This window comes from Dendrobates tinctorius, unplaced genomic scaffold, assembly GCF_039654945.1.
Source record: "Dendrobates tinctorius isolate UK_male_01 unplaced genomic scaffold, ASM3965494v1 ptg000240l, whole genome shotgun sequence".
NCBI classification, from domain to species: Eukaryota; Metazoa; Chordata; class Amphibia; order Anura; family Dendrobatidae; genus Dendrobates; species Dendrobates tinctorius.
The window spans coordinates 4,792,586-4,812,690 of NW_027361907.1; the positions used below are offsets into that span (position 1 = coordinate 4,792,586).

Sequence of the window (20,105 nt, forward strand, 5' to 3'; positions counted from 1 at the left end):
ATGACACCCGCAGACCATTCCATCAAAGTCTGCATTCCAAAACGTCACTACTTCCCTTCCGAGCCCCGACGTGTGCCCATACAGTAGTTTTCTCCCACATATGGGGTATCAGCATACTCAGGACAAATTGGACAACAACTTTTAAGGTCCAATTTCTCCTGGTACCCTTGGGAAAATAAAAAAATGGTGACTAAAAGATCATGTTTGTGGAAAAAATACGAATTTTTTATTTTCACGCCCGGGCGTTATAACCTTCTGTGAAGCACTGGGGGGGTTCAAAGTGCTCACCGCACATCTAGATAAGTTCCTTGGGGGGTCTAGTTTACAAAATGGTGTCATTTGTGGGGGGTTTCCACTGTTTAGGTACATTAGGGGGTCTCCAAAGGCAACATGACACCCGCAGACCATTCCATCAAAGTCTGCATTCCAAAACGTCACTACTTCCCTTCCGAGCCCCGACGTGTGCCCATACAGTAGTTTTCTCCCACATATGGGGTATCAGCATACTCAGGACAAATTGGACAACAACTTTTGGGGTCCAATTTCTCCTGGTACCCTTGGGAAAATAAAAAAAATGGTGACTAAAAGATCATGTTTGTGGAAAAAATACGAATTTTTTATTTTCACGCCCGGGCGTTATAAACTTCTGTGAAGCACTGGGGGGGGTCAAAGTGCTCACCACACATCTAGATAAGTTCCTTAGGGGGTCTAGTTTCCAAAATGGTGTCATTTGTGGGGGGTTTCCACTGTTTTGGTAGATCAGGAGTTTTCCGAACGCGACATGGTGTCCAATCTCAATTCCAGCCAAAAACGTCAAATGGCGCTGCTTCCCTTCCGAGCTCTGCCATGCGCACAAATAGTGGTTTACCCCCACATGTGGGGTATCAGCGTACTCAGGACAAATTGCACAATAACTTTTAGGGTCCTGTTACCCTTGGAAAAATAAGAATTGAGGGTGAAAAGATCATTTTTGTGGAAAAAATATGATTTTTTAATTGTATGGCTTTATGTTATAAACTTCTGTGAAGCCCATGGGGGTTAAAAGTTCTCACCACACATCTAGATAAGTTCCTTAGGGGGTCTAGTTTCCAAAATGGTGTCATTTGTGGGGGGTTTCCACTGTTTTGGTACATCAGGGGTTTTCCAAACGCGACATGGTGTCCGATCTCAATTCCAGCCAAAAACGTCAAATGGCGCTGCTTCCCTTCCGAGCTCTGCCATGCGCCCAAATAGTGGTTTACCCCCACATGTGGGGTATCAGCGTACTCAGGACAAATTGCACAATAACTTTTAGGGTCCTGTTACCCTTGGGAAAATAAAAATTGGGGTGAAAAGATCATTTTTGTGGAAAAAATATGATTTTTTAATTGTACCGCTGTACGTTATAAACTTTTGTAAAGCCCTTGTGGGTTCAAAGTTCTCACCACATATCTAGATAAGTTCCTTGGGGGGTCTAGTTTCCAAAATGGGGTCACTTGTAGGGGGTTTCCACTGTTTAGGTACATCAGGGACTCTCCAAATGTGACATGGCGTCCAATCTGAATTCCAGCCAATTTTGCATTGAAAAAGTCAAACGGCGCTCCTTCCATTCTGAGCTCTGCCATGCGCCGAAACAGTCGTTCCCCCCCACATGTCAGGTATCTGCGTACTCAGGACAAATTGCACAATAACTTTTGCAGTCCAATTTTTCCTGTTACCCTTGGTAAAATAAAAAAAATTGAACCTGAATTATTTTTTTTATGAAACAAAGTTAATGTTCATTTTTTTTTAAATATTCAAAAAAATTCCTGTGACGCACCTAAAGGGTTAATAAACTTCTTGAATGTGGTTTTGAGCACCTTAAGGGGTGCAGTTTTTAGAATGGTGTCACTTTTGGGTATTTTTCTATCATATAGACCCCTCAAAGTGGCTTCAAATGTGATGTGGTCCTAAAAATAAAATGGTGTTGTAAAAATGAGAAATCGCTGGTCAACTTTTAACCCTTATAACTTCCTAACAAATAAAAATTTTGGTTCCAAAATTGTGCTGATGTAAAGTAAACATGTGGGAAATGTTAGTTATCAAGTTTTTTGTGTGCCGTATCTCTGTGATTTAAGGGCATAAAAATTCAAAGTTGGAAAATTGTGAAATTTTCAAAATTTTTGCCAAATTTCCGTTTTTCTCACAAATAAACGCAAGTTATTTGAATGAAATTTTACCACTAACATGAAGTACAATATGTCACGAGAAAACAATGTCAGAATCACCGGGATTCATGGAAGCGTTCCAGAGTTATGACCTCATAAAGGTACAGTGGTCAGAATTGTAAAAATTGGCCCGGTCATGAACGTGCAAACCACCCTTGGGGGTGAAGGGGTTAAGGGCTTATGCTTTTTTCCCCCTATATGATGCCTTTTACTAATGATTAGCCAACTGCATTTAGTGGAAAAGTAAATGCACCCTGTGAAGAATCTCTGCTAGTTATTAGCATAGAAACTTTGTGCTAATATCTCTGCAACGGAGATGACAAAATAAATGTTTTATTCCTATCTTCAGCCGCTTTACCATGATGTAGACAGTTTAGCATGTAAAATGTGGTGACAGGTGATTTTTAATGAGTAATATAAATGAATTAAGACATACTGGTTGAAACTAGTGGCCAAGTTTGAACTTATCAGTTACAAGATGGTCAGACAGAACTACATGGTCTGATCCCCTTCATTGCCCGTATTTGATTGCCGTTTGTTTTAACAATTTGCCAAACATTTCAGCTGGCCAAGCAATTGAGACTCCAGATTGACGCTTCCTGAATCTCGTTTGGTCTTTGATGGAAGCTAAATGATACATCATCATATGATTCACACTTTTCTGCCTTAATCTCTGACCTGAGCTGGACTTTGGAACCTGTCACTACGTTTTACCATACTCTTCTAATTCATGAAAAAACCTCTCTAAATCTATGCCTGTTGGTCTCATTAGATCTTACCTTATTCCTCCTTCTCATATGGGAAATTTTCTATCTGCTGGGCGCATGCTATATTTGGAACGATCTAACCTGCTTATCCAAACCTAACCTATCTTAACTTGTTTTATGTGGATGGTAACTTCTCCATCACCCACGGTGTTTTCTAAATCTGGACATGTAGAGAAGGGATATGCATTCCCAATGTGAATGGGCTTCTGTAAGGTGTGAGCATGATGAAGTCTGTGCATTAGGCTAGGGGTGTCATCCATGGCAATCAGCAAAAGATGGGTTTAGTTATAGATGAAAGGGCAGACATTTCCATCCATGGTATACGCCCAGTAGACACTACATACCGCAAAGGACATTTTCAAACTTCGGCAACATTAATGAGACAGAAAAATCTCATATTGGGACCACTCTCTGGGACTAAACCCAGATGACAACTCATTGAGTATTTCCCCAACCAATAAAAAAATAATCCTCTTAGACAGGCTGACATTTCGAGAAATACTTTCCCTTGGTTGCAGTCTGTCTCAAACCTTTGTGTCACTAAATGTCTGTAGTCCTTCTTCCCATATCACGCATTCATATCCATTTGTGCGCTCCTAATACCGTATGTCTCAGTTACTCTACTGCCACTACCATCATGAGCAGCTCCAGCAATAACAAAACTGGCAGTCCTGGGCAACAGCCCTACAAAAGTGCACAGCAGCTAGTAATGTTGTGGTGTACTTAAAACCTGTAAAGAGAGAGTCTTGAAAAAAGACCCTGGGAAATGGTATAGTGGAGAGTTGATAGAGACAACTTTTTTTTACGTACCAACGAGGCCAGGTTTGCTCAGGCATTAAGCTATTCGTTACTTCCTGAAGTGAGTGGAAAGAAATTAAATTAGCAATAAGCCTTCTTGGTCTAACATACCAAGGCGTCCTAATACAAAATGTCTTTGTGTACACCCCCCACGTCGTTGACACTCGTGTAGGGACTCATAGGTGTGATGATGAATAATAATGGTCTTTTTTCTTCATTTGTTTTAACTCTTGCCATGAAATATGTTATGCTGTACATAAGCCAAGTATCTGCAGCGTTTCCTGCATACAAAAGCAGATCTTCTTGTTCACATACAGTCACTGGTATATAAAAGCTTTTCCAAGTAAACAGCTGCTCCTTTTTAATCTAAATTTTTTTCACATTAGTCTTTTCACATTACTATATTACTACTATTAGGGCTCACACTCCTCTGCATTAAAAACCCCAACTCGTTCCAATGTTGATACAGAAAAGTAGGGCGAGTGTTATGCGAGTACAATGCAATTTTTTTTTTTCTCAAGTATCATCCGTATGAAGTGTGTATGCAATACATTTTCAACATCCGCTTTTACATACTGTAATTCTCATCATTTAAAGCCAGTTTACAAACTAATGAAGCAATCTTGTATACAGAGAATAAATAGTATAGATGTCCAGTTGATATTTAATGTCACAAGCCCCCTACATATAGTAAACTAGCACCCTTTAGTGCCTTTTATGTGACACTAAAAGGTATTTAGCCTTATTAAACCTAATAATTAATGACGTTTTATCGTGACCGCTCACCATGACTGTCGGCACACACAGTATCATGTGAACCCGGCTCTGGTGACGTCAGTAAGATTACTGCAGTTCACAGCCGATGAACTGCGGTAACCTTTCCGACGTCACCGCTCTCAGCGTGAGAACTTACTACTAGTTTTCATGCTACTCTCAGTCCGTTCCGGCAGCTGTGGTGAACGGTCACAATACTGATGTCATCGCTCATCACAGCCTCCAGATGTAGCAGAATTGGGGATTGTCGTGGAACTTTCATATTATGGATGAGAGAGAGATTACGCCGCTGCCAGAACGAAAAGTTTGAGTGCAACCCTGCACCCCCATCTTCATTAGGATGCGACCACATTAAAATTGCGCATACGCTCCTCCTGTACAAAGATGGCGGCAGTCAGTGAATCATTTGACTGATTGCGGCGACCGTTCCGCTGGTGGTGCCATGCAAGAGGCTGTGTACTGCATATACAGAGTGTGTGTGTGGTGCGTACTGCATATACAGAGTGTGTGTGGTGCGTACGGCATATACAGAATGTGTGTGTGGTGCGTACGGCATATGCAGAGTGTGTGTGTGGTGCGTACGGCATATGCAGAGTGTGTGTGGGGTGCGTACGGCGTGTGCAGAGTGTGTGTGGGGTGCGTATGGCGTGTGCAGAGTGTGTGTGGGGTGCGTACTGCATATACAGAGTGTGTGTGTGGTGCGTACGGCATATACAGAATGTGTGTGGGGTGCGTACGGCATGTGCAGAGTGTGTGTGGGGTGCGTACGGCGTGTGCAGTGTGTGTGTGGGGTGCGTACGGCGTGTGCAGTGTGTGTGTGGGGTGCGTACGGCGTGTGCAGTGTGTGTGTGGGGTGCGTACGGCGTGTGCAGTGTGTGTGTGGGGTGCGTACGGCGTGTGCAGTGTGTGTGTGGGGTGCGTACGGCGTGTGCAGTGTGTGTGTGGGGTGCGTACGGCGTGTGCAGTGTGTGTGTGGGGTGCGTACGGCGTGTGCAGTGTGTGTGTGGGGTGCGTACGGCGTGTGCAGAGTGTGTGTGGGGTGCGTACGGCGTGTGCAGAGTGTGTGTGGGGTGCGTACGGCGTGTGCAGAGTGTGTGTGGGGTGCGTACGGCGTGTGCAGAGTGTGTGTGGGGTGCGTACGGCGTGTGCAGAGTGTGTGTGGGGTGCGTACGGCGTGTGCAGAGTGTGTGTGGGGTGCGTACGGCGTGTGCAGTGTGTGTGTGGGGTGCGTACGGCGTGTGTGTGTGGGGTGCGTACGTCGTGTGCAGTGTGTGTGTGTGGGGTGCGTACGTCGTGTGCAGTGTGTGTGTGTGGGGTGCGTACGTCGTGTGCAGTGTGTGTGTGTGGGGTGCGTACGTCGTGTGCAGTGTGTGTGTGTGGTGCGTACGTCGTGTGCAGTGTGTGTGTGTGGGGTGCGTACGTCGTGTGCAGTGTGTGTGTGGGGTGCGTACGTCGTGTGCAGTGTGTGTGTGTGGGGTGCGTACGTCGTGTGCAGTGTGTGTGTGTGTGGGGTGCGTACGTCGTGTGCAGTGTGTGTGTGTGTGTGGGGTGCGTACGTCGTGTGCAGTGTGTGTGTGTGTGGGGTGCGTACGTCGTGTGCAGTGTGTGTGTGTGTGGGGTGCGTACGTCGTGTGCAGTGTGTGTGTGTGTGGGGTGCGTACGTCGTGTGCAGTGTGTGTGTGTGTGGGGTGCGTACGTCGTGTGCAGTGTGTGTGTGTGTGGGGTGCGTACGTCGTGTGCAGTGTGTGTGTGTGTGGGGTGCGTACGTCGTGTGCAGTGTGTGTGTGTGTGGGGTGCGTACGTCGTGTGCAGTGTGTGTGTGTGTGGGGTGCGTACGTCGTGTGCAGTGTGTGTGTGTGTGGGGTGCGTACGTCGTGTGCAGTGTGTGTGTGTGTGGGGTGCGTACGTCGTGTGCAGTGTGTGTGTGTGTGGGGTGCGTACGTCGTGTGCAGTGTGTGTGTGTGTGGGGTGCGTACGTCGTGTGCAGTGTGTGTGTGTGGGGTGCGTACGTCGTGTGCAGTGTGTGTGTGGGGTGCGTACGTCGTGTGCAGTGTGTGTGTGGGGTGCGTACGTCGTGTGCAGAGTGTGTGTGGGGTGCGTACGGCGTGTGCAGAGTGTGTGCGGTGCGACGATGTTCCGCTGGTGGTACCGCGCAAGAGGCTGGTACCACCAGCAGTTTCCATATTGAGACACCCATCACTTGGGTGTCCCAATATGACGGTCGGTGAACTTCCACCGCTTGGAATTCTGTGATCCTGGACGGAACAGGATGTGAAGACATTACAAGGTAAGTATATATTAGATAAATGCATGAATACTGCATCATTGCATTAATAGAACCAAAGGCTCCAAAAGAAGATAATGTTCAAACATCAATGAAAAAAAGAGGGTTGAAATTTCGAAGTATCTGAGAAGGTCAATCTGAAAATTAAAATAGATCATATTCCAAACCTATATAGCACATCAATGGCATACTAATCACGTGTCCCCTGCATATGCATAGCAAACCCCCCTCCACAAAAAAAGGTTAATATAAAAGTATAAAAAAAAAGCATGCAGCAAGATGTACTGTGTATATGGAATAACTGTTGCTGAGTAAGGCTAGGTTCAGATTAGCGTTCGGGGGCTCTGCAGAGGGCTGCGTACTTCCTCCGTTAAGCCACGCCTACTTCCGCATATTACTTCATGAGTCCTGTGTACCTGTCTTTAACATTGGGTATGCAGGACATGCGGATGCATTGTTTTTACGCTCCCGCCAACTGCATGGGAACGCAACAAGTTGCGTTTTGCGCAGATGACAAGACATGCAGAAGTAGGCGGGGCTTAAACTGAACCTAGCCTAAGAATACTTTAAAAAATAGAAATTTTTTTTTTTTTTTCATTTAAAAAATAGCAAAGTGAATGGACTCAATAATTGAAGTGACCACGCTTTTTTCCTTTAAAACTGCATCAGTTCTTCTATGTACACTTTCACACTGGTTTTGAAGGAACTTGTCAGGGAGGTTCCAAACATCTTGGAGAGCTAACCACAGATCTACTGTGGATGTAGGCTTATTCAAATCATAGACAGACTTGATGATGTTGAGATCAGGGTGTTGTGGGGACCATATCATCACTTTCCAGGACTCCCTGTTGTTGTTTACGCTGAAGATGCTTCTTAATGACAATGGCTGTAAGTTTGGGGTTGTTGTCCTGCTATAGACTTAATTTGGAGCCAGTAAGATACCTCTCTGATAGTTTTGCATGAGGAACAAATGTCTGTATTTCTTAGCATTGAGGACTCCATTAATCTTGACTAATTCCTCAATTCCATTTTCTGAAATGTAGCCCCAAACTTGCTAGGAACCTTCGCCATGCTTCACTGTTCCCTGCAGACAGAAATTATACTGTTCTCAAGCTCTTCTGCTAACAAACTGCCTTCTGTTAAGAGACAAATATGTATTTTTCGGATTATAAGATGCACTTTTTTCCCCTCCAAATTTGAGGGGAAAATGGGGGTGCGTCATAATGCGGATATACCTTACCAGCCGCGGTGGAGCATGGTCCCTAGAGGGGGCAAGAGTGTGGAGAGTTGCTGCAAGCCGCAGCCTGGGATGAGGGAGTGTTCTGATGTGCGCCGCTGCGGGTGTTTGGTGGTGTGTGGGGGCTCTGCCGACATTTTGTGAAAGCCCAGAGCCCCTGCACGTATGGTTTACTGTGCGGTGGACTCCGGCAAAATGACTGCCGGGGGCAGTGCAGATGGAGATCTCTGCAGCAAGATCTTGGGAGATGAGATCTCAGCACCAAGATCTCCATCTGCGCATGCGCCGCCCCCGACAGCCATTTTCCCGAAGTCCACCGCACAGTAAGCCATGTAAGTGCTGGGGCTCTGGGCTTTCACAAAATGTTGGCAGAGCCCCCGCACCACCGAACACCCGCAGTTGCGCACATCAGAACACCCCCCTCATCCCAGCCTGCAGCAACGCTCCACTTTTGCCTCCTCCAGCAGCGACCCTGGGACCCCGGTTCACCTCAGCCACCACCCTCGGTAAGCAATAAGGCGCTTGGTTTATAAGAAGCACCACCATTTTGTAAAAAAAACCAAAACGTTTTTTTCCTATTTTTCTCCTCAAAATTTGGGGTGCATCTTATCCGATGCTTCTTATAATCCGCAAAATACGGTATTTCACAGTCCAGAGCACTTCCTGTCATTAGTATTGCATAAAATCAGAGAAGCATCTGACTCAAAACTTATTCTGCAGCAAACAAGGACCTCAAACAGACAACCAATATCATTAAGTATTACGGGGTCCTGGAAATCAGGATATGGCCCCACAGAACCCTGATCTTAACATATACAAGTCTATTTTGTGATTACATGAAGAAACGGAAGGATTTGTGCAATCTTATATTGACAGAAGATCTGTGGTAAGTTTTCCTAGATGTTCAGAACAACGTCCCTCCAGAGTGCAAGTGTATCTAGAAGACTTGATGATCTTTTAAAGGCAAAGAGAGGTTACATCAAATATTGATTCTGAATTACATTTCTTCTTTGTTCATTCATTTTGCATTTTAATAAAAATTAACATTTATATTTTTTAAAGCATTCTTATTTTGCAACATTTCTTCCACATCTGCCTAAAACTTTTGCAGAGAACTGTATGTATGTGAACACCTGTATTAAGTACATATAACAAATGAATAAATAACATAGAACCTCAATATACCGTATGTAACTGCCGAGAGTTTCCAAAAAAATGCGATGAGCCTCCAGCTTATAAACCCACCTAGTGTATAACAAAACAAATCGTTCTTTCCTACAAATTGTAATTTACAACCATTTTGCGAGAAATAAGATTTTCCACAAGCGAGGAATGTAATACCTCTGACTTTTCTCATTTGGCTTCTAGGAATGCTCGATTCCCGATAATCGGCCAATTTGAACAGGTTGCCAATCACCTGGTGAATTAGCAAAAACTTAAGTTTGTCAGGCAAAATGATTTTTTTAACCCCCTTCCCCACATGTGCTGTACATATACTGCTCTGGGAGAGCTGCGTTCCCGCAAAGAGAAGTATATGTACGGCACTGCAATCGAGTGGCCTCATGCTGAGTGCCGTTGCGATTGCATGCGGCTGTCAGCTGTGGCTGTCAGCTGTATGTGACAATTGACACCCCGCAGCAATGCCGACGATCGGTGCTAGCACCGATTGTGTGAACTTAATCCCTTTGATGCCTCTGTCAGTAGTGACAGTGGCATAGAGGAGCATCACACAGGGAGGGGGCTCTCTGCGCGCTTCAGTCAGGACAAGGCGATGCAGGCGCGTTGTCCTGGTGGTCCCCATGGAGACCCCCGTCACTAAGATGGCCACAGAGTTCTTCCGGGTCCTGCAGAGAAGGTGGCATGCCTCCATCCCTGCCTGTCAGATCCTGATCTGATGCTCTGCAGAGTATCAGATCAGTGATTTGATAAATTATAGTAATGTCCCATACTGGGACAATGTAAAAAAGTTTAAAAAAAAATAAAAGTGTAAATATTTTTTTTTTTTTTAAATCCCTAAATAAAGAAAACAGTAAATATTTTACCAATAAATACATTTATGTAAATAAAAAAAAAATAGTACGCATATTTGGTATCTCCGTGTCCATAACGACCTGCTCTATAAAACTGTCCCACTAGTTAACCCCTTCAGTGAACACCTTAAAAAAAATAAAAAACAATGCAAAAAAACAAAGCTTTATCATACCGCCAAATAAAAAGTGCAATAAAATGCAATAAAAAAAGATGGATGTATCAATAAAAATGGTACCGCTGAAAATGTCATCTTGTCCCGCAAAAAACAAGCCACCAATATAGCTCCATCAACAGAAAAATAAAAAGATATAGCTCTCAGAATAAAGCGATGCAAAAATAATTTTTTCTATTACGTTTTTGTGTAAAAGCGCCAAGACATAAAAAAATGTAAATTTTGTATCGCTGTAATTGTACTGACCCGAAGAATAAGGCTAGTTTCACATTAGCGTATGGCAGAGCTGCGGAGGGATGCGGACTTCCTCAGTGAAGCTCCGCCCACGGTCCCACCTCCTCCGGTCAGCTCCGCCTCCGTTGGCATGCGGCCTGCGTACCCTATCTTTAGCATTGGGTACGCAGGCCATGCCGATGTATGTGGAGACCTCCGCATGCGTCCTTTTGACAGTGCGGCGTCCTGCGCAGAATGCAACGTGTTGCATTTTGGTGTGGTCGCCGCACCGTCAAAACGACGCATCCGGAGGCATCCGCATACATCGGCACGGCCTGCATACCCAATGCTAAAGATGGGATACGCAGGCCGTATGCCGATGGAGGCGGACCTGACAGGAGGAGGCGCGGCCGTGGGTGGAGCTTCAAGGAGGAAGTCCGCATCCCTCCGCAGCTCCTCCATACGCTAGTGTGAAACTAGCCTAATGCTGCCGTACCACACGCGGAACGGTAAAAAAGCATAAAAAACAAAAACAAACAGCAATTCCTGAATTGCTGATTTTTGTTCCTTCTGTCTCCCAAAAATGAGAGTAGAAAGCGATGAAAAAATGTCATGTGCCCGAAAATTGTACCAATAAAAACATCAGCTCGTCCCGCAAAAAACAAGCCCTCATATGACTGTCGGCTGAAATATAAAAATATTATAGCTCTCAAAATATGGTGACGCAAAAACTAGTTTTCGCAAGAAAAAAAAAAGCGTCTTTTAGTGTGTGACAGCAGCCAAACATAAAATCACGATATAAATCTGGTATCGCTGTAATCGCACGACCTGAAGAATAAAGTCGCCTAATCACTTATACCACACAAGGAACGGCGTAAAAAAATAAATAAAACCAATTCTTCACAGGCTGATTTTTTTTTTTTTTTTTTTTTTCTTTTTCTCCTTTCTGCCTCCCAAAGATCGCAGTAAGGCTCGGCGCACATTTATCCTGTGCTCTGCTATGATTTCTTAGACAAGAGGGTTTCGGTGTAATTCTCTGAAATACGTGATTCAGACAGAATCCCCAGCGGAAGATTCCCTATAATGAGGCAGATCGAGGCACTGTGGAGTGGACGCTATCTGACCTGTGTCTTTTTAGGATTGCGTAAACGTGCTGACTGCCACAGTTTTGTGCACTTCTGAAAAGGACACCGCTGAACAGAGGCCAGACGGAGTCAAGAGTAACTGCCTCATTGTAGTGAATGGATCCCTCATGGGTTCCATCTGTCACTCAGAGATTTAGATGGAAACCCCAAAGTAAGTTGTCAGTGTAGAGCGCCAGATAAATCCCAAACGTTATGTAAAATGTTCCCAATAAACGCTTCGTCTCGGTCCACAAAAAAGGCACGTTACTGGTAGCACAAAAGTTCAGGAAAAGCAAAATGGTTCCTGGCTCCCTGAAAGAAATTCGGCAAATTCTCCGATTCCCAAATCCAAATGCCCCCCTCCCTTCTGAGCCCCAGTGTGCCTAAACCACATTTAACGCACACGTTTGACATTTCTGTAGTGATTAGAGCCTGCCTAATTTACGGGTGCATTTCTCCAGAAGCATGGACTGGGCATAATCTACTGGTCACTACAGCGTACTGGACACTACAATGACAGTTTAGTTAAATTACTGGAGATTTCATGGAATAAATTCCTGCGCTGCCATATAGGATTAAGGAGCAAACAATTCATAAAAGGGTTGATGGTTTATTCACAATCTCAACACGTTTCTAAGTACAGGACTTCTTCCTAGTGTGAACGGTGGCAGAGAATCACCAGGTCACACTAGGAAGAAGTCCTGGACTTTGAAACGCGTTGAGATTGTGAATAAATAGTCAACCCTTTTATGAATTGTTTGCTCCTTAATCCTATACGGTAGCTCAGGAATTTATTCCACAAAATCTCCAGTAATTTAACCATGATTATGGTCACTAGTTTGACTTTGTGGATCTGCGGCAGCTGGTAGATGATTCTATGTGCCTCTAATTCGCACATATCAGGTGAGTGCAATCTGACTACTATTTCGAACACATCTGTTGGATAAGACCCTATTTGGCGCTTCTTTCTCCTACTGTGTGAATTATTACAATGGCAGTTTGCAATTTTCACTCAGCAACATCCACTTCTGCTTGTTTCTGGAAATCGCCCATGGAGTCAAGATCGACACTACATCTGTAGATAAATTCCCAAAGTGGTATAATTTCCAAAATGGGGCCACTTGAGGGGGAGGGGATTCTGCTTTTCTAGCATTTAGAGGCTCTTTATATGGAATCAAGAAACTTGTGTTGGAAAATCTGCGCTCCAGGTGTCAAATAGCGCTCCATCCCTCCCGAGTCACTCCGTATGGCATAGTACTGTACAGCCACATATGGGGTACTTCTACATTCAGCTTAAATTGTGGGACAAATTCTGGTGCCATTTTTACCCATTTCCCAGTGTGAAAATGTAAAGCTTAAGGCTAACACAATCTTGGTGGTAAAATTGTAAATTATTAATTCTTCACTGTCCAATGGTATAAAAGTCTGTGACACAACTGTGGTGTCAATATAGTCACTGCACCCCTAGATGAATGCATTGAGAGGTTTTATTGGTAAAATGGGGTCACTTATGGGGGGTTCTGCTGCTCTGGCACCCCAGTGGCTCTGTCAATGTAACATGGCACCCTCAAACAAGTGCAGCAAAATCTGCACTGTCATATGGTGCTACTTCCCTTCTGAGCTTTGTGCTGTGCCTCAAAAATAGTATTCCCCGACATATGCACATATGGAGTATCGGCATACTCAGGAGAAAACGCACACCAAATTGTATGGAGACATTTCTCCTTTTTCCCTTGTGAAAATACAAAAATTTGTAGCTAAAAAAAAAAGATTTTTGTGGGAAGTGTTGTTTTTTTTTTTTTTTTATTTTTATTTTTTTTTATTTTCACGGCATAACATAAACTTCTGTGAAGCATCTGGGGATTCAAGGTACTCAATACACATCTAGATCAGTTCCCTAAGGGGTCTAGTTTTCAAAATGGGGTCACTTGTTGGGGGTTTCTTCTGTTTGGCACATCAGGGGCTCTCCAAACATGACATGGCGTCCACTGCCAGGCATATTTTACATTCAAAAAATGAAATGGTGCTCCTTCCCTTCTGAGCCCTGCCGTGTGCCCAAAGAGTAGTTTTCCACCACATGTAGGGTATCAACATGCTCAGGAGAAATTGCACAACACAATGTATGGTCCATTTTCTTCTGTTACTCTTGCAAAAGTAAAAAAAAAATTAGGTCTAAAGGAAACTTTTTCTGAAAGAAAAGAAAGTAAATGTTTATTTTTTTCCTTCCACATTCCAAAAATTCCTGTGACTCATCTAAAGGGTTAATAAACTTCATGAATGTGGTTTTGACCACCTTGAGGGGTGCAGTTTTTACAATGGTGTCATTCTTGGTTATATTCTGTCCATAAAGGCCTCTCATAGTCACTTCAAATGTGAGGTGGTCCATAAAAAAAGGGAAGGTTTTGCAAATTTTATTGTAAAAATGAGAAATCGTTGGTCAACTTCTAACCCTTATAAATTCCTAACAAAAAAAGTTGTTTACAAAAGTTTGCTGATGTTAAAGTAGGCATGTGGGAAATATTATTTATTAACTATTTTCTGTGTTATGACTCTGATTTAAGGGCCTAAAAACGAAAAGTTGGAAAATTGCGAAATTCTCAAACTTTTCGCCAAATTTTCACTTTTTTCAGAAATAAACGCAGGTCGCATCAAGTAAATTTTATCACTATTATAAAATACAATATGTCGCAAGAAAACAGTCTCAGAATCACTGAGATCTGTTGAAGCGTTCCAGAGTTATAACCTCATAAAGGGACAGTAGTCAGAATTGTAAAAATTGGCTCTGTCAGGAAGGTGAAAACAGACTTCGGGGCAAATGGGTTAGCTTGCTTAAAAATTTGTCATTCTTGGCAGCACATATGCTGCTGACAACATATGAAGTTAGTTTTCTCAAAGTACCGATCATTCTGGCCATCTGTCTAAATAGGCTATTAAATGAAAGCTTAGAAGACTTCTAATTAGCTGATCAGATGTCTTGATGCTGCCTATCTGAATAATCTATCGAAATGCTCCTTAAAGGGATCCTGTCACCAGATTTTCCCAATTTAAATTAAAGCACGACCTTTAACTGCTATATTACCGCAGTCCATCGACCTTTATGTTGGTTCCCAACTTTCCTGGCATATGCCAAAAATTCCTTTTATGCTTCTAGCAGGGCTGTGGAGTCTGAGTCAGTGCTCATTTTGGTGTAGTCGGAGTCAGTATAAAATGGACAGACGCCTAAAATATATAATAAATTGGGTACAGTAGTTCAATGCAGAATGTGCTGAATATTTTTTCATAGGAATTTGGGAAAGTTATGAAATGTCCTATAAGGTCTGTTCTATTCCTGATCTAAGGCTACATTCACACACAGCGTTTTTGCTGCGTTTTTTGAGGATACTGTGGTGTAGTGACCACTGTGTCCGCTAGGGGGCGCTCTGTGGATGTCCCAAGAGAGGATGAGTGGCAGAATCCTGAAGGACCGTTATGTATCTCAAGGTGGGTGGCCTTGAGATGGAGACGTGTGTGTGTTGATCAGCAATGATATTGCAGAGGTGTTTTAATGTGTCAGGGAGAAGTCTCCAGGTAATTGGGGAGACAGGCGGACCCAGTTACCTACAAACCCACCCAGGGGGTCTGTTTGAGAACGTTGTGATAAAAGTGTGTGAATGGTTCAAGGACCTGTGATGAGGTCATAGCCATGTGACCCGGTGGGCGTGGCTACGGACCGTGTAAGATGGCCAGGGTAGGTCACATGTGGTGAATGCTGGGACCCGGTTGGTCCAGTGTGGAAGGTCCCGCTGAGATGGGGTTTCCTGGCTAACAGCCTGTCAAGTGTCTGTGAGTAATGGCGACGTGTGCCTGTTAGTTCCCTGGAGGGAATGAACGTGTGCAGCATGGTGAAGCAGCATGAGGAAACCCTGACAGGGTGAGTTAACTTGGTGGCTAGAAAGCCTGCGCATTGAACAGTGCTTGACTTGTATGACTACAGGATAAAAGAGCTGAACTCTGTAATGGACGCTATGCTGTCTATTTGCTGTTTCCTGTTGCTTTCATGGTTTATGATGCTGAATAAACCGAAGGGACTATGATTTTATGGAAAACCTGTGCCGTATCTGATTTTGTGGCTGCTGAGCGAGTATCCCCTACTTGAATGACAGCGCTACCTTACAATACGTTTTTCAGCTGCAAAAGCAGATCAGCTTTTTAAAAAAACACATCACCTGAAAGGTTTTTGAGCTCATAGATAATGTTTTCAATAGCAAAAGCAGATTAGAAAAACACCACACAAACTGAAATGCTCATTCAGCCCAAAAACGGATCCTCACAAAACGATGTATCTGAATGTCATATCTTGAAACCCATTGACTTTGCTGGGATGCCCAGAGTCATTGCATTTTACTGCAAAAAAGCAGATCCGCAAAAATGCTGTGTGTGAATCATGGCCGTAGCCAGCGAGGGGCAGGGGGGGCAGCTGCCCCCCCCCCCTAGAAGCAGGGGCACGCACCTATCAAAACTCTCTTGTATGCTGCAGTGCTCCCATCCTGCATCGGCTCCAGACTGCAGGGGGCAATCTCCCCTCCTCTGTCCTGTCTTCTGCTGCCCTCACCAGAGAGAGGAGGGGGAGGGGTGCCTGGGCACCGAACTGGAGAAAGTGAGAAAGTTGTGCACAAGTTGCAGCTGGCAATAAGAGAGAGTCTGCAAGAGGGACATGCAGGAAATCTGATTGGAAAAGTGAGGAAATTGGTTATTGCCGCCAGAATCCCTAAAATTGATTCCATCTTGAAGAGACGTGCTGGGAAAGGGGCAATTGTCGATCAAGCCACTCGGTGGGGCAGCACTTATTTAATGACTGAGCGATTGCTTGAACTAAAACCGTTTCTTATAGATATGGCGAACCCTCAGGTAACCCTAAATGAAGGTCAATGGAAACAGGTGTCTGAAATGAAGGAATTGCTTAATCACCCATTTTCCGTGACTAAAAAATTACAAGCTGAGGATTTAACTCCTGGCATTTTCATAAGAGAGTGGAAGAACTTGCTATTTTTCCTGTCCCAAAGAGGAGGTTTAATCTCAGATGGAATTTCTGCTTCAATGAAATGGAGAGACACACAGTTATTGGAAAATAAAATTTTTCTGGCAGCTGTGTATGTGGATCCAAGTCATCGTATACTGCTTGATGATCAACGGCTTACTAAGGGTATGTGCACACGGTGCGGATTGTGCTGCGGTTCCGCAGCGTTTCTGCAGCTGCGGGTCCGCAGCAGATTCTGCTGCGTTGTACAGTACCTTTATTTCCTATGGAAATTAAAAAACGCTGTGCACATGCTGCGGATTTTTCCGCGCGGTTTTGCTGCGTTTTACAATCCGCAGCATGTCAATTGTTTGGTGCAGAAACGCTGCAGTTTTACACCTCATCCATTATGAGGTGTAAAACCGCAGGCTAAACCACAGGACTTTTGTCCTGCGGATTTACCTGCGGTTTTCACTCCAAAATCCGCACACCAAAAAAACTACGTGTGCACATAGCCTTAAGGAGAAAAGAAGCTCTGACTGAGCAGTTAGGATGAGTGGCCTACATGGGGACTGCCAGGCACAAGAGGACTTGGTTCCTGACAGTGCTACTGCTGCCATATCTTCATCCTCATCAGATGAGGAGTTTGACTTTGACAAGTATTTGGATGACATGGAGCAGGCAAAGCGTTGCCGCAAGGAAAAAGGTTTCACTCCGTTTCTTATAGCAAGCAGATTGAACAGATTTCAGCAAAATGTTTCACTTGCTCTCAAAGAAATAGAAAAATTCAACCGTTCATCAAAACTGACTGTGCATGAGGCAATTCCTTTATAGCCGGAAATTGTTAGAGATGTTGCCCATGTGGTTACGGCTTTGCCTCCAACCCAAGTTAGTGTAGAGAGGTTGTTCTCTGGCCTTAAAATTAGTAGGTCAGATTTGAGGTCATCTATGAAGGAGGATCTGATGGAGGCGATACTATTTCTTAGAACAAATTCATAGACTGCACAAATGTTATTTAGTATGTTTTTGTTGAAAACTGTTTTTGCCACTTACATAGTTAATTACATAGTGATATATATATATATATATATATATATATATATATATATATACACACACAATACATATATGCAATCGATATTACATAGTGTATTACATATTTACAATTTATAGTTTTTTGTGTTCTAAAGTTGTATTCCAATAAATATATATTATGTTCTATCTAAATATCTTGATTATTGTATCATAAAAATGATTAAATGTCTGATGTTCACATTGTACTACAATAAATTTTTCACTTAAATATGAGCAATACTAGATTATGGCCCGATGCTATCGCATCGGGAAGATGCGATAGCATCACACCTCTTGCCATGTTAACCCTCAACACACACACTGCTTTCACCATCTCCACTCACTCTTTCACTCCACATACGACCCCTTCTCTCACTCCGTCTCTCATACTCACGCCGTCATCGCCGCTGCTCCACGATCCCCGACATCATCTTCCGCCGGCGCCATCCTGGATCCAGACGTTGTCCACGCCGGCGACATGTTCTTGCGGCGACGCCATCTTGAGTATCGTGAAATCCCGCGATAATCAAGATGGCGTCGCCGCAAGAACATGTCGCCGGCGTGGACGACGTCGGGATCCAAAATGGCGTCGGCGAAATCTCGCGAGTTTTCGCCGACGCCATTTTGGATCCCGACGTCGTCCTCGCCGGCGACATGTTCTTGCGGCGACGCCATCTTGATTATCGCGGGATTTCGCTCATCCAAAATAGCGTCGCCCCAGGAACATGTCGCCGGCGTGGATGCGGTCGGGATCCAAAATGGCGTCAGCGAAATCTCGCGAGATTTCGCCGACGCCATTTTGGATCCCGACGTCCTCCACGCCGGCGACATGTTTTTGCGGCGACGCCATCTTGACTATCGCGGGATTTCGCCGATCCAAAATGGCGTCGCCGCAAGAACATGTCGCCGGCGTGGATGACGTCTGGATCCAGGATGGCGCCGGCGGAAGAAGATGTCGGGGATCGTGGATCAGCGGCGATGACGGCGTGAGTATGAGAGACGGAGTGAGAGAAAGGGTCGTATGTGGAGTGAAAGAGTGAGTGGACGTGAGTGGAGATGGTGAAAGGTGAGAGGAGTGTGTGTGTTGAGGAGGAGTGGTGTGTTGAGGGTTAACATGGAAAGAGGTGTGCGGTGACGTCACCGGTTACAACTGGACGGAAGTTGTTACAACCGGAAGCTGCTTAGGGCATTTATTATTATAGATATGTGGGAGTCGGAGTCGTGGAGTCGGTGTAAGGGAAATAGAGGAGTCGGAGTCGCAGGTTTGGCTTACCGACTCCACAGCCCTGGCTTCTAGCATTCGGCACAGTCCGTTGGGCATCTCCACCCCCCCCCCCCCCCCCCCCCCTCTTGGCGCTTCCACAATTCCGACAGCTGGTGTCCTCGTGGCTTGATTGATGTTGATGACACGTCCTACGTCAACCACTGATCGGTGGGATTTTTCTACCTGTGCAGTTGCCCTGTGCTCTGCCCGAAGTCCTGTAAGGCACCATTTAACCTGAAAGTGAAGTCTGTGCTAGTGTGTACACTGCGCAGAAGTTTGCTATGCCTTTAGTTGTGCAGAGGATAGAGTGCCCGTGCAGGCTTGCATTTCAACTGCTGTCATACAAGATTTTGGCATTCTGTGGATGATGTAAGACACGTCATTCACATCAATCAAGCCAGGAGGACCATAGCTGCAGGGATTGCAGAGGTGCTGAGAAAAGAAAAAGGATGCCTGTCGGACCAGATATATTTTGGTAGATGCAGGGGGAGTTTGAGGCAGGTCGATGGGCTGTGGTAATAGAGCAGTTAAGTGTGGTGGCTTTAATTTATACTAGGGAAAACCTGGTGACCGGTTCCCTCTAACACAACAGAGCGACACCTAAGTTGAAACTTACTGCCTGAATGTGGTTCTTTGCATGTAAAAATTGCTGTGGATCGTGAACCTAAACCTGCTGCCACAATAGGCCTTTCTGTAGAGTATTGTTGGTGATCTCACAGACTTTGCCCTGAGGATTATAGTCTTTCTAATTACTCTTTTAACTGTTCCTGCAGTTGTGTGGCGACTCCATTTATCGATGACTTCCCATTTGTGGGTTCTTCCTGTGATGCAAATATGATGATGCTGGTTTTTCCTATATGATTGATTGATTTTTTTTAATGGAGGAAGTGAGTGCAATATTTAAGAAGCAAACCCACACAATATAGATTGCCTATTAGTGTGCTTCTTTTCCATGGGTTGGAGAGGCCGGTTTCCACATTGCAGAGGTATACACTGCATCCTCCAATCATATTGTTTCCAGTTAACTAATCTCTGTATGACTGTGCATGGACAGGAAGCCTAGACTAAGGCTGGAATATCCTGTTATTCATTTCATTGCTGGACAAGATTTGGAGAGCAGCGTCTTTCATGAAGTCTTCCATGATGAAGGTTCGGTGACACTTCCGTTCATATTCCTGTACATTT

General features: G+C 44.4%; 1 protein-coding gene across 2 annotated transcripts in view; it reads left to right on the top strand.

The window, feature by feature from the left end:
- The window catches only part of ARHGEF7 (Rho guanine nucleotide exchange factor 7), a 166,956-nt gene that overhangs the window by 29,530 nt on the left and 117,321 nt on the right, over positions 1 to 20,105 (top strand). The window lies entirely within an intron of this gene.